Source organism: Galeopterus variegatus, unplaced genomic scaffold (genome assembly GCF_000696425.1).
Source record: "Galeopterus variegatus unplaced genomic scaffold, G_variegatus-3.0.2 Scaffold1086, whole genome shotgun sequence".
Taxonomy (NCBI): domain Eukaryota; kingdom Metazoa; phylum Chordata; class Mammalia; order Dermoptera; family Cynocephalidae; genus Galeopterus; species Galeopterus variegatus.
The window spans coordinates 213260-224768 of record NW_007727197.1 but is presented as its reverse complement, the minus strand read 5'-3'; the positions used below and the strand labels follow the sequence as shown (position 1 = coordinate 224768).

At 42.4% G+C, this 11509-nt stretch overlaps 1 pseudogene; it reads left to right on the top strand.

The window, feature by feature from the left end:
- The first annotated feature begins 6502 nt into the window (after nt 1-6502).
- LOC103592082 overlaps nt 6503-11509 on the top strand; it is a 26062-nt pseudogene continuing 21055 nt past the window's right edge.

Sequence of the window (11509 nt, the reverse complement as noted above, 5' to 3'; positions counted from 1 at the left end):
TTTCTAACCTTCTGTATCCTGCCTTTCAAATGCTCCTCTCTCCTGTACACCTTTAGCAGCAAACAGTTCCCACTGAGATCTGCCATCCTTCCGCTGTCCCACCCACACCTCCCCATCCCCATCAGGAAAAAAAAAGAAATGCCAACACCTTCCAACCCTGCTGTGGGAGCCTCAAGTTCAGCCTAGTTTTTGGGCATCTGCACTGAAATCTGACCCAGAATCCCATGATTTTCCTCAGGACGGCTTAGGAAGGACCTAAACATCAAAGGGTACAACTTTTGAGCTGGGAACTGTTTAATTACATGCAGCAAACAAACAAAAAATTATTTTCTAAAAATGCAGACATGCCTGCTACAACAACCTTTTAAAATGTTTTGCATAGCGTTCTTATTCAGTCATCCCCATTAAGGTGACTTTCCCAAATTAATTGATGGTGGGTCAGGTGACACTGAAACTGTAACAAATTTCCTATTCTTGGACAGGGCTTTTTAAATTATTGCTTTTTAGCTGAAAGTGAAGAACATGACTAATTTCTTTTCAATGAGCCATTGGCCTATGATGAAAGATACGTTTTCCAGGGCTGGCCGGTTAGAGTGTGGTGCTGATAACACTAAGGCCCAGGGTTCGATCCCTGTACAAGTCAGCCACCAAAAAAAATTTAAAAATAAAAAAATAAAATGTCTTCCACCACCCCAGCTAATGTCAACGAACAGATATACCCTATATCACCTTCAACTATCCTCATCTCACTCACACATGAAGAATGACTAATGGTCAGGCCAGCCCAGGCCCGTGCGCATCAAGACAGCAGGGCATAGGTAAAGCCAGAGTCAAAGTCAAAGTACGAAGACCGTCACAAGCACCTCTCCCAACCCAGGCATTGAGCCTTTCACTGGACACCTTCCTCTCTGTCAAAGGACGAAGGATGGAACTATGGCTACATTTCATCGCCCTGTGGAATTGGGAAAACAATATAACACCTGTAGTAGGAATCTCTCACTGCATCTAGAATGTACTTCAGCCAACTGAGAGTTTAATAAACTCTATCTGCTTGCACTTGGCCAATGGGAGAAAAATCTTTTAATTACGGTTAGAACACTAAATTGTATCTGACCCAATTTTCTACCATGTGCAAGGAAAACAGGTTGGCAGAGAAGCAAATAAGACTACACCCAGTGACCCTAGGTACCTCATTAGGAGAGGAAGTGAGATTAGTTCTTCTCAGACACTAGAAATAGCACTATCTCCCTGAGGGACTGTGCACAGAGCCGGGTAAAAATCCATTGACAGCCCAGAAATAGTCATAATCAGCACAACTCCAACAACGATGCAATAACTTGTATTAAGGATTTGCCGGTCCTACCCCCAGCACTCACGGCCGCATGAACAGGGAAACAGGCCCAATAGTGCCCACCCTCAGGATCAAATAAGAAAATGACTGTGAAAACACTCACCATTGTGCTCGACACACAGCAGGTGCTCAATAATTGTTCACTGTTCTTCACATCTCTTTAGGAATATAAACTCCTTGTCCCGCTCTGTTTCATTTCCAATGCAAAACAGAAGACCTGCTTATCAAGTTCATTACAATCAGGATCATTTACGTGCTTTGGGTTGCAAGTAACAGAAACCCCAAATCAAGGTGGCTTAAAATTACAGGGAGTTGACAGGCTCATACTCGTATAACTGCGAACTTCTGAGGTAGATCTGGAATCAGGAGGGGCTTGGCCCAGTGGCTCAGACAATGTGACCAGGTACTGATTTGCACGTGAAATTTAAAATGTGTTGTGTTACCTGTCCTAGTGACTAACAGTTTAATACAAAAACACAAGGGAGACTTGAAGCCAAATGCAAGGAGAATAAGGAACATTTTAATAGCCTTGCTTACAGAGGTTTTCTAGTTTTATATTTATAATAATTCCGGTGGGTTCTTGAGACTGAAAAGGCCTGCAAGAGTGAGAAAGGCAATGAAATGACAATGGACTAAAAGTTTTAACAAAAGGGGAAATGAAGCAGGCTTCTTCCATGTTCTCTCTTCTTTTTTTTCTGCTGCTACTGCAACTCACAATCCCACCACATCCTAAAGAATACTTAATGTAGAGATTAATGGTTTTAATTTTTCAAAAGTAAGACCTTGCATGTCTAAAGCCAAATTTCAAAGCATAGTAGATTAAATGTCTCACCAAAAAAACTAGTAGTTTCATGATTCACTTTTGAAAATAACTTACAATGAGTATGAAAAATTATTCAGACGTAAATCAAATATGATTTCTCTAACCAAAGAAAAAGATGATAGACAACTAGTAGTTTCATGATTCACTTTTGAAAATAACTTACAATGAGTATGAAAAATTATTCAGACATAAATCAAATATGATTTCTCTAACCAAAGAAAAAGATGATAGACAAAAAAAAAAAACCAGAATACCACTTCTTTGGATAGGAGAAGAGTAAAAGTTTATTTTTTAAATCCCTTGTTTCTTAGAGCTAGTTGGCAAGATATTTGCAGAGAAAATTAGTCAACTTTATAAATGCTGCTATAAAACAGCTAAAATAAGCAAATTGCTATTCTAATCTCCTGGTTGGCACCAAAGCCAAACTGCCTTCTTTCCTATGCCTGTTACAACTTAAATCTACTTGATCAAACTCATTTGTCTGCTGCAGCAGGTTTGGTTTCAGCAGCAGATTTCTGTAACATACTCATAGCTCTCTATGTAGTTTTAAAGTGTGATCTCAGTTAAATACAGAAAAAAAAAAATTCATCAAGCTCAAGGTAAATCACAATACTCTCCTTTGGAGTTAGCAAGCTCCCCAAACCAAAGAGATAAATGTTTTCAAAGCAAATAGAAATATTTCACAGAATGTCGGTTCAACTTTTCCAGTTCTCTGAATGCTTGCTCCTTTGACAAGACATTTTCAGTACTTAGAGCCAGACTGAATCATAAAAGCATATATCTCAGAACTTAGATCTGTCACCACTAGGATTATGCCCTAAATGCATTGATTTACTTACTTTACTCAAACATTACACCTCCCAATTTCTGTCAATTTTTTTTAAAGCAGAAAAAAAGCCAACACAATGACTTTCCAGTTGTCATTGAAAGAAGAATCAAGAGGAAGGGGCATGTGAAGAATGAAATGCAGACAACAGACATGTATGACAGGATATGATGGAAGATTCTAAATACATACCCCAAGCCACACCCATTGTATTCTCCTGGGGCTGTTTCTTCCTTCCACCTTCCCGTTCTCTGTCAAGAGCTCTACCCCAAGCTTATAGCTTTGGAGACAAAATGAGCCAACACCCTCCACCGTTCTGGAATCTAGCCAGCACGGCCCGTTGACAGCTCCTTGGAAGTATCTTCTACCGACATGAAACGGTGCTTTGCAAAACGTAGACATAATAAATAGTTGCTTGAATAAAGTGCAATAAGTACTCATAATTTTCAGATACTCTGCTTTAAAACTCATTATTTAAAATAGGCTATCTTTTGTTTGGATCCTGATTTGAACAAATGAATTGCAAAAAAATGTTTATGCAAGCATCCAAGAAATTTAAACACAGACTGGATAGTTGATATTGCAGGAACTACTGACAGTATTTTTAAGTGTGATAAGGGTATTGAGGTTATACTTTTTTAAAAAAAAATCTTTTTCTACAATGTGTTTACAATGAAACAATGGCTGAGATTTCCTTCAAAATAATCCTAAGTGAAGACAGAGGAATACAGAAGAAACAAGATGGGCCACGTGTAGCTTATGGCTGAAGCTCAGTGAATAGGAATTCAGTATGTCATTCACTCTATTTCTGTACATGACCGGCATTTTTCATAACAATCAAATAGGCTTTTTAAAAAACTTAAGTGCTATAAGAGTATAGAAGTCGCCATCATTCTTTCTAATTTCAAATACTTGCTGAGCTACATAGCAGCCAGGTGATGTTGGGCAACTTAACTTAACCACCCTATGCCTCAGTTTCCTCATCTGGTGCTAATAATAGCACCCACCGCAAAGCTTTGTTTAGAAGATTAAATAAGTAACGTTATATGTAAATACTTACAAACTTGCTATCACTGTGACGACCGTTTCCACTACTGCTATTACTACTTTGTGTATAATTACCCGTTGAGCAGTAGGCTCAATGCTAAGAGGAGAAAGGAACACAAAATACAGTCTTTCTGTTTAGAGCATCTTTAGGTCCAGCAGGGAATTCAGGACACATAGGGAAAAGAAGGAGAGGTGACATTTGCCTCAACACATTCTCAGTACTGTGTTAAGTCCCTTCCCATGTATTCTCTTGCTTAAGCTTCACCAAACCCTGCAGGATGGATTTTCCAGTGGGCAAAAGTGAAGTCAAGGGCTATGAAGTGACCTGCCTTCCCAAGGTCACAGGGCTAGCAAGCCACAACCCCAGGGCTGTCCGATTGAAGCCCTTGCTCCTTCCACAAGCTGGTAGCTTATGCTTGAAAAGAATTAAGTGGTGGAGACAAAAAAAAACACAGAAACGGACAGCAGAGAGGCCACTTAGCTCACCCCAAACGACCCACTGCTTCTCCTGCCTTCTCTTCACCTTTGCCATCTGACATTGTCACATGATTCTTCCCTAACACCACCTTGACCACACCCCACCTCTGCTCCGGAGCCCAGAGTGCCTTCCACCACCTACCGTGTGAACTCTGCCTGCTTTCCTCCCAACACTCAGGCACCAGCCACTGCCAAGATCCCACCCTCCTTAGTGCTCCGCTAGGTTCAGGTTGCCCTGTCCTCCTCAAGCTATCCTTAGGGAGCCTTAGGGAGAGAGGGGGACAAGGAGGAAGGGGCCCTGTCCACCCCACGCTGGCAGGGCAGAGGCATTCTCACGCACACACTGACAAAATGAAGGTGGCTGCCTGGCATCCACTCCCAACAGGGCTGCAAACAGACCTGGGGCAAAGCCTCTCTCCACTGTGCTGAAGGCTGCCTGGCACCCGTGCCTGCACATGTCACTGCTGCAGCAGTGCTAGGAGACGGTCTGGTCTGACCTCTGCCATCTCCAACCAGAGCTCAACATAGGCCAAGAGCCCAGCTTCAGAGCGGCACCCTGGCCCGCCTTGCTGTGGACCGCTTTGGAGGCCTTCTGCAGGCTGCTTCTCCCTCCTCAGTGTGACTCCTTTCTCCCTCCCGCACAGCCCTCCCACCTCCTCCGGGAGCAATTAGCTCAAGATCCTCAAAGCATAATAAGCTAGAAAAGAATGTCCAGCTACCTCGGACTGTCCACCACCGACCTCCTGACACCGTGGAATGACCTCGGACCCTCGGTCCTACCTTTGCCTCTTTTTAACAAGTATGTTTGATGTGAAGCCTCCTTGGTCCCTAAGAGCCTAGGATTATCCATCGTGTTCCTCCCCCTTCCCCAAGCCCAAGGCCATATGAAGAGAGAGGGGATGTGGAGGCCATTCTGGAAGTGCAGGCCAGGGCAAGAACCACAGTCCAGCTACACTGATCTACCCGCTCCTGTGAACTCACGGAGCACCCCCAGCAACCCAGGTTTTGGCACTTAGTCATCTGCCACAGTTGACTGTCCTACATGAGCTGGTGAAGCCATGAACCCTGAGGAGCTGGGACCAAATGCATGATGTCTCTCGTACATCCCATGGGGCTCAGTATCTGTGCATCACGTAACGTGCACTAGATAAATGCTCAGTTAATTCAAATGCTGTAATTTTCTTAAAATGCACATTTTTCTCTCTTTGGTCTCCTCTGAAGTCAAATAAATATAATTTTATCTATCAGTTTGTCAAAAAGAAACTTTTTTTTTCTACAATCACTGATAATATTTTGTGGTTGTTTATTTAAGAAGTCGTTGGATTTTATCAAGATGGCTGGCCATTCTATTTAACCCTCTCTAGTATGCTTTTCCATATCAGATATAACTGAAATTTACCTAAGGAAATTACCTAAGGCCCATGACCTAGGAAAATAAAATAGGCTTAAAAGAAAATAGAACATAGGTGAGAAATAATTTATATGGTATATGGGGAGTATTGGGCGGTGGTAAGAATATTTTATTAGCTTTATGACCTAGAAAAAAGTAAAGCTTAATATGAGAGCATCCCTATTTAGATTCTGCTATTCTGGCCAGTCTGAATTTATCATCAGATTTTAATCCCAAAATTATTTTCAAGTAGGTGACAGTTTATGAGATGAAGCTCAACAAAACCATTACATAAAGCTGCTGAATTATTTTAACACTGGATGCCTTCCCCGGTTTGCAATAACACAGAGAAATGGATCTCATAAAAACCCCTTCTCACAGAAAGTTTGGTAGCTGATTTTACAAGATACATGGCTCTACATGTCTGCAATCTGTGAAAAAGATCGAGACCGGAGGCTGCCTTTGAAGGACAAGATTGTATTGTTGTTATACCTTTTTAATGTACGGTGTACACCACTCCTTACAATAGTTAAAATATGCCAAAGAACAAAATCCTTGCCCTGGAGCATTTACAGTCTGGAGGCACAGATGGAAAGAGCCCAGGAAAACCCCAGGAAAGTCATGGAAGTCACTGGAATTGAAAAGCCTGTTCACCAGGTAAGTTTTCCAGCCTGCTGCAGCTGTCCACCGAGCGGACGTGAGGAGCATGAAATACCTTTGGGTGTTGTTTGATGTCTTTGGTGCAAGAACTCTGAATCCATGCTTTGCTGTAACCTCTCGTGGGCCAAATGTCTGGTGACTCACCAGAATCGCTGATTAGGGGGAATGCGCAGAGCAGCAAAATTCCACATTCCCTCCTATTCCAGGTCTATGAGACTAAAGAATACTATAGGCTGATGTCTGGTGACTCACCAGAATCGCTGATTAGGGGGAATGCGCAGAGCAGCAAAATTCCACAGTCCCTCCTATTCCAGGTCTATGAGACTAAAGAATACTATAGGCTAGTGGGAACAAAAGTCTTTGATTGTACAATGTGTCTGTGACAATGTCCTTCTGGACCGCCATAGCCTCCAAATGACAGAGTTTTAAAAAGAAAGAGGACCATTATTAGATTATTGTAGTCAGATTAATATGGAAAGAAAAAATGGATCGAATAAGCTTTGAAGAGCACCTGAAGGCTCCCAAGAGAGCCAGCATGGCCTGGTCAGCCGCTTGTACGTCTATGAGAGGGACTATGCCAGTGGGGGGCCCTGGAGGGGTCTCAGCACTGCCCCTCTCTACCCAGCTGACCTCAGATTAACCTCTCTGAACTTCAGCCTCTTATCAATGGAAGTGATAAGAACCTCACTGAGTTTCTGTGAAGATTAAATACAATAATGTACATAAATGGGCTACTTCAGCAAGTGTTCAGTAAATAGCAGCCTTCTCTAAAAATTATTTTTATCAGCATATTCATTATTACAAATCATATTTATTCTTTGTGCCCCTTATCCAATATCTCCCCATCCCCGTCTAATAACCATAGATTTGTTCTCTCCTTCTAATAGATTAACTGTGTCTCTGTTGCCTAGATGATCAGTCTGGTACTGAGAGAGGTGTGCTCAGGTCCCCCACAACTATCATATAGCAGATGCTTCTTCCATTAGTCATGCTGGAGTGTGCTTTATAGAGAGAAGACCTTTTCCTTTTTTTTTTTTTTTGGTTTCTGCTGGTGCTTCTCTTTGTGTCAATGCTGTCGAGTGTCTGCTGTGCCATCTGTATGATGGCTGTGACTGCTACTATAGAAGCCAGCCACTTTTGTGGCAGCTGTGGCAACTGCAGTGGCTATGGTGGGCTACTCACAGGGTGTGCTCTTTACCTGGTTGCAGCTGGGTTCGGCTTCCCCTGGCTCCATATCTCAGGACCCCAGTGGGGCCCCAGGGCGGTGGCAGCAACGTGCCTGGCTGTGGCTGGGTTCAGCTTCCCTGGGCTCCACATCTCCAACAGATTTTTAAAAGCTCATCCTTAAGCAACAATGAGGTCTGCCATGTCTGGAGGGCACAGGAATCCCTTCCAGGCTCTTGGGTGTTTGACCTTCCCTGGCCAGCACTGGAAAGCCATTTCACTACCACAGTCCAGAGCCTGAAAGGCTGGTCGAGACCAGGAGAAAGGAAGTCTGAGGAGCGTCCCACTCCGGAGGGCAAAGCTCAGGGTCCTGGGCTGCCCCTGGAAAAGCCTGGCTGTGAGACCCTACACAAATCACATCACCTTTCTTCACCTTAGCTTCTTGTTCAGTGAAGGGCAGGGGAGAGGGATGCTGAATCCTAAGGTCCTGTCCAGATCTAATGTCCTAAGCTCTAATTCTGTGACCTAGACCCCAGCCTACTCACTAGCAGACCCCTAAGGCAAGGGACGCAGAGGTGGAGGCTACCTGAGTAAGCAACAGGCCTGCTCTCTCCTCTAGGCAGGGACCTAACAGTGGGGCCTGAGGGGAGCCCCAGGGTCCAGGCACGTTGTCCCTTGCAGCTGCAGAGGACAAAGACTGTCAACCCTCACCATCCTAACCTACCTGCCTAGCAGCCTCCTTGAGAGGCCCCAGGCCCAACACCTGTGACATCAAAGCAAAGAACACAAAAAGGGATAAAGCTGTGAGCCATGACCTTTAAAGCAAGGGTCTGGGTCACCCGCATTCTCTTAAGGGTCATTGGGGAAAATATCCAGCAGGTAGTAGGAAAGGAATTACAATTTTCTGAACAGATTAACAGTCTGCTGTGCTCTGGCATGAATAATACCAGCGTAATGCTTTTGTTTGTACTTTATAAAAGATCTTCTACCTGCTAGCACAGGTTTCCACCTATTAAAACACAAGAAAATGAAGCCATTATCTGCATTCCGTGAAGTACCATATGGTTACACATGGGCACCCAGCCAAGGGAGGGTTCTAACCAAGCCTCTGTGCACAATTCAAGAGCAAAAGAAAGTCGTTACACTATATTGGATTAGCATCAAGAAGGAGAGCCAGGAAGTCAACAGAACCGTGAACACAAAAAACTCTTTAGCTTCTTTTTTTTTCATCTTCTGGTTTCAAGATTACCTTGAGCATCTCAAAAACCACAACTGGCATCAGCCAGATTTGATTCTACCAACAGCCTATTTTATTCAATCAGCATTCTTTGAAACTAAGTATGAAAATTTCAGTACTTTGCAAGATATATAAACTAATAATATGTAATAACCACATACTGCTATGTATAAATAAGCAGACAGACCCAAACAAAAACAAAGAATCCTGCTTCATTTACCAAAAAGTCAAAGCTTTAAAAGATAAAGAATAAATGACTACATCTGTATTTTTTATTTCATTTAATCCTCCAACAGGATAGTGATTTGTCCACTATCCTCATGGCTGGGAAAGGGCAGAACAGAGATGAGATCCCACGTCCACCTCCAGAGCTCCTGCCAGGGCCCCTGGGTTTAGCACCTGACCAAGACATGGATGAGAGAAGTGGCAGCAGGTGAGGGAAGGACAGTGGGCTGCTCTTGGTACCCCGACGCCTCTCCACAGAGGGCAGAAGAGTGCTAAGACAAGGGCCGGTAACCCACCTCCTCACTAGACAGACCCTAATAACAGCGACGGGCAGTGAAAAACTAAGAGACACACAGTTATTAGCTTCAACGACACAGAACATCATTTCTGTAATGAAATAAAAATAATCTCAATTTTTCAGGTGTTTTCAGCTGTGCAACTAGAGCACACTTCAGAGACAGAGTGATGGGAGAACTGTGCAAAATCACTTCTAACCACTAATATTTATTGTGTTTTTACTTTAACTCTGATACTTATGCCATAACTCACATTCTTTCAGCGCTCCAGATCTCACCTGTATTGTTAAGCTATTTTCCAGAACATTCACTTACCTTGCCACCTTCTCTTCCAACGGCAGTTTGCAAGGAAAAAGAGCACAGCCCTAAAGCCAGCAAGTCAAATGCAGGAAGAACTTTACTTCCCTACTTGTGAGTTACTACGGCAATATTTTTCAAGCTTTCTCAGTCCAGGCCTCCCTTTGGTAAGCACAAAAATAATCTCAAGCCCTCCTTTAATTTTACCTGAAGTTTCAAAATTAAATGTCAGTGAAAAATATCAATGTGATGATATTTAAAAAAAGAAAATTATAGTAACCTTAAAATATATGTTTTTAAATCACATAATTTTTTTAACACTGAGGATGCTTCCTCACCAAAAGTACAATGATAGTTACTTCATAAACAAGTGTTCTGCTGCTTGTTTTTATAGTCAGGAGTGATAGGAAAACAACTGCCTGGCAAATGTATGTAAATGAAAGAAATAAGATAGTACCTGGAAAACCATGTTTGCTTGTTTTAGTGTAAATAGGAAGAACCATAGTGATCTGTAAAGTATGTCTGACACATGAATCAAATTCCTATTCCCAAACCTCTCTTGGAGTTCTCTTTTCAAAAACATCCGTGAGAAAAGATCTCTCTCCTCACGAGCTCACCAGTGCAACTTTCTGCCAATGTCAAGAGTAGGTTGTCTGAATCCACTCAGCTGAATTGGATGAGATGTAACTTCTTAAAAAATCACTTTCAGTGGGGCTGGCCATCTCAGTTGGTTAGAGTGCATGTTACAATACCAAGGTCAAGGGCTCAGATCCCCATAAAGGCCAGCCACCAAGAGAAAAAAAAAAAAAATCACTTTCAGAAAGCCTTGAGATTGTCATCAAATTGGTGGTTTTTAACAAAAAAAGTATAACTACATGAACTCTAATGGTGGTTTTTATCCCTTGAAATATCCATTTGTTTCAAATCTTTCTTCCAAATATGCGATGCTCCACTGAAAATTTTTCGTAAGTGCAGAGAGGTTATTGGTCTTTTCCCTGGAGTTCCAGAAATAGGCCTATTACGTCTTTCAGCTCATAAATTCAGCAACCATATTTCCCTCTGATAGCCATCAAAGGATGGACCCTGTAATCAGCATTCAAAGGCTTACAAAACAAGGCTCGTCATGAGTTGCTGAGCTCTCTCTTTTGGACACAATGAACCACCTTGTTAGTAAGGACTGAGGGCTTCTCCTAGATTACTGAGCAGTTTTAGAAGCCAGCGTTTTCTAATGACACGGGTCAGCCCCCAAAATCGCTGAAGTTTTTTTTTTTCTTTTCCTTTGATTTAGTTTATTGGTTTCCAAGAATGTTGACGCCATTTCAAAGCTTTAGTGGTTTTAGAAAACAATACAGTCCTTTTTCTTCTATCACAACTTCAGGTATACATTGCACCCAGACCAGGGTCAAGCACAATTTCAATTATCACAGCAAACAGCAAAAGCGATGCTTTCATCTGAGGCTGCACTAGAAAGTGAATAGCTTCAACTCAGTCGTCAATTCAGTACTTGCCTGAAGAGCTGGACAACGACATCACCTGGAATTTCTTCTCCATTTCCTCCCCAGATAAGTTTTGGGAGGCATAAAAATGCCAGTTCTTCATGAGAATATCTTTAATGAGGATTTTTTTTCTTATCTTTTCAATTAAGGAATTACTTACTATAAAACTTTCACAGCTTTTGTGGATTTCTGCTAATGTGTTCCAGTTCCATCCAATCTC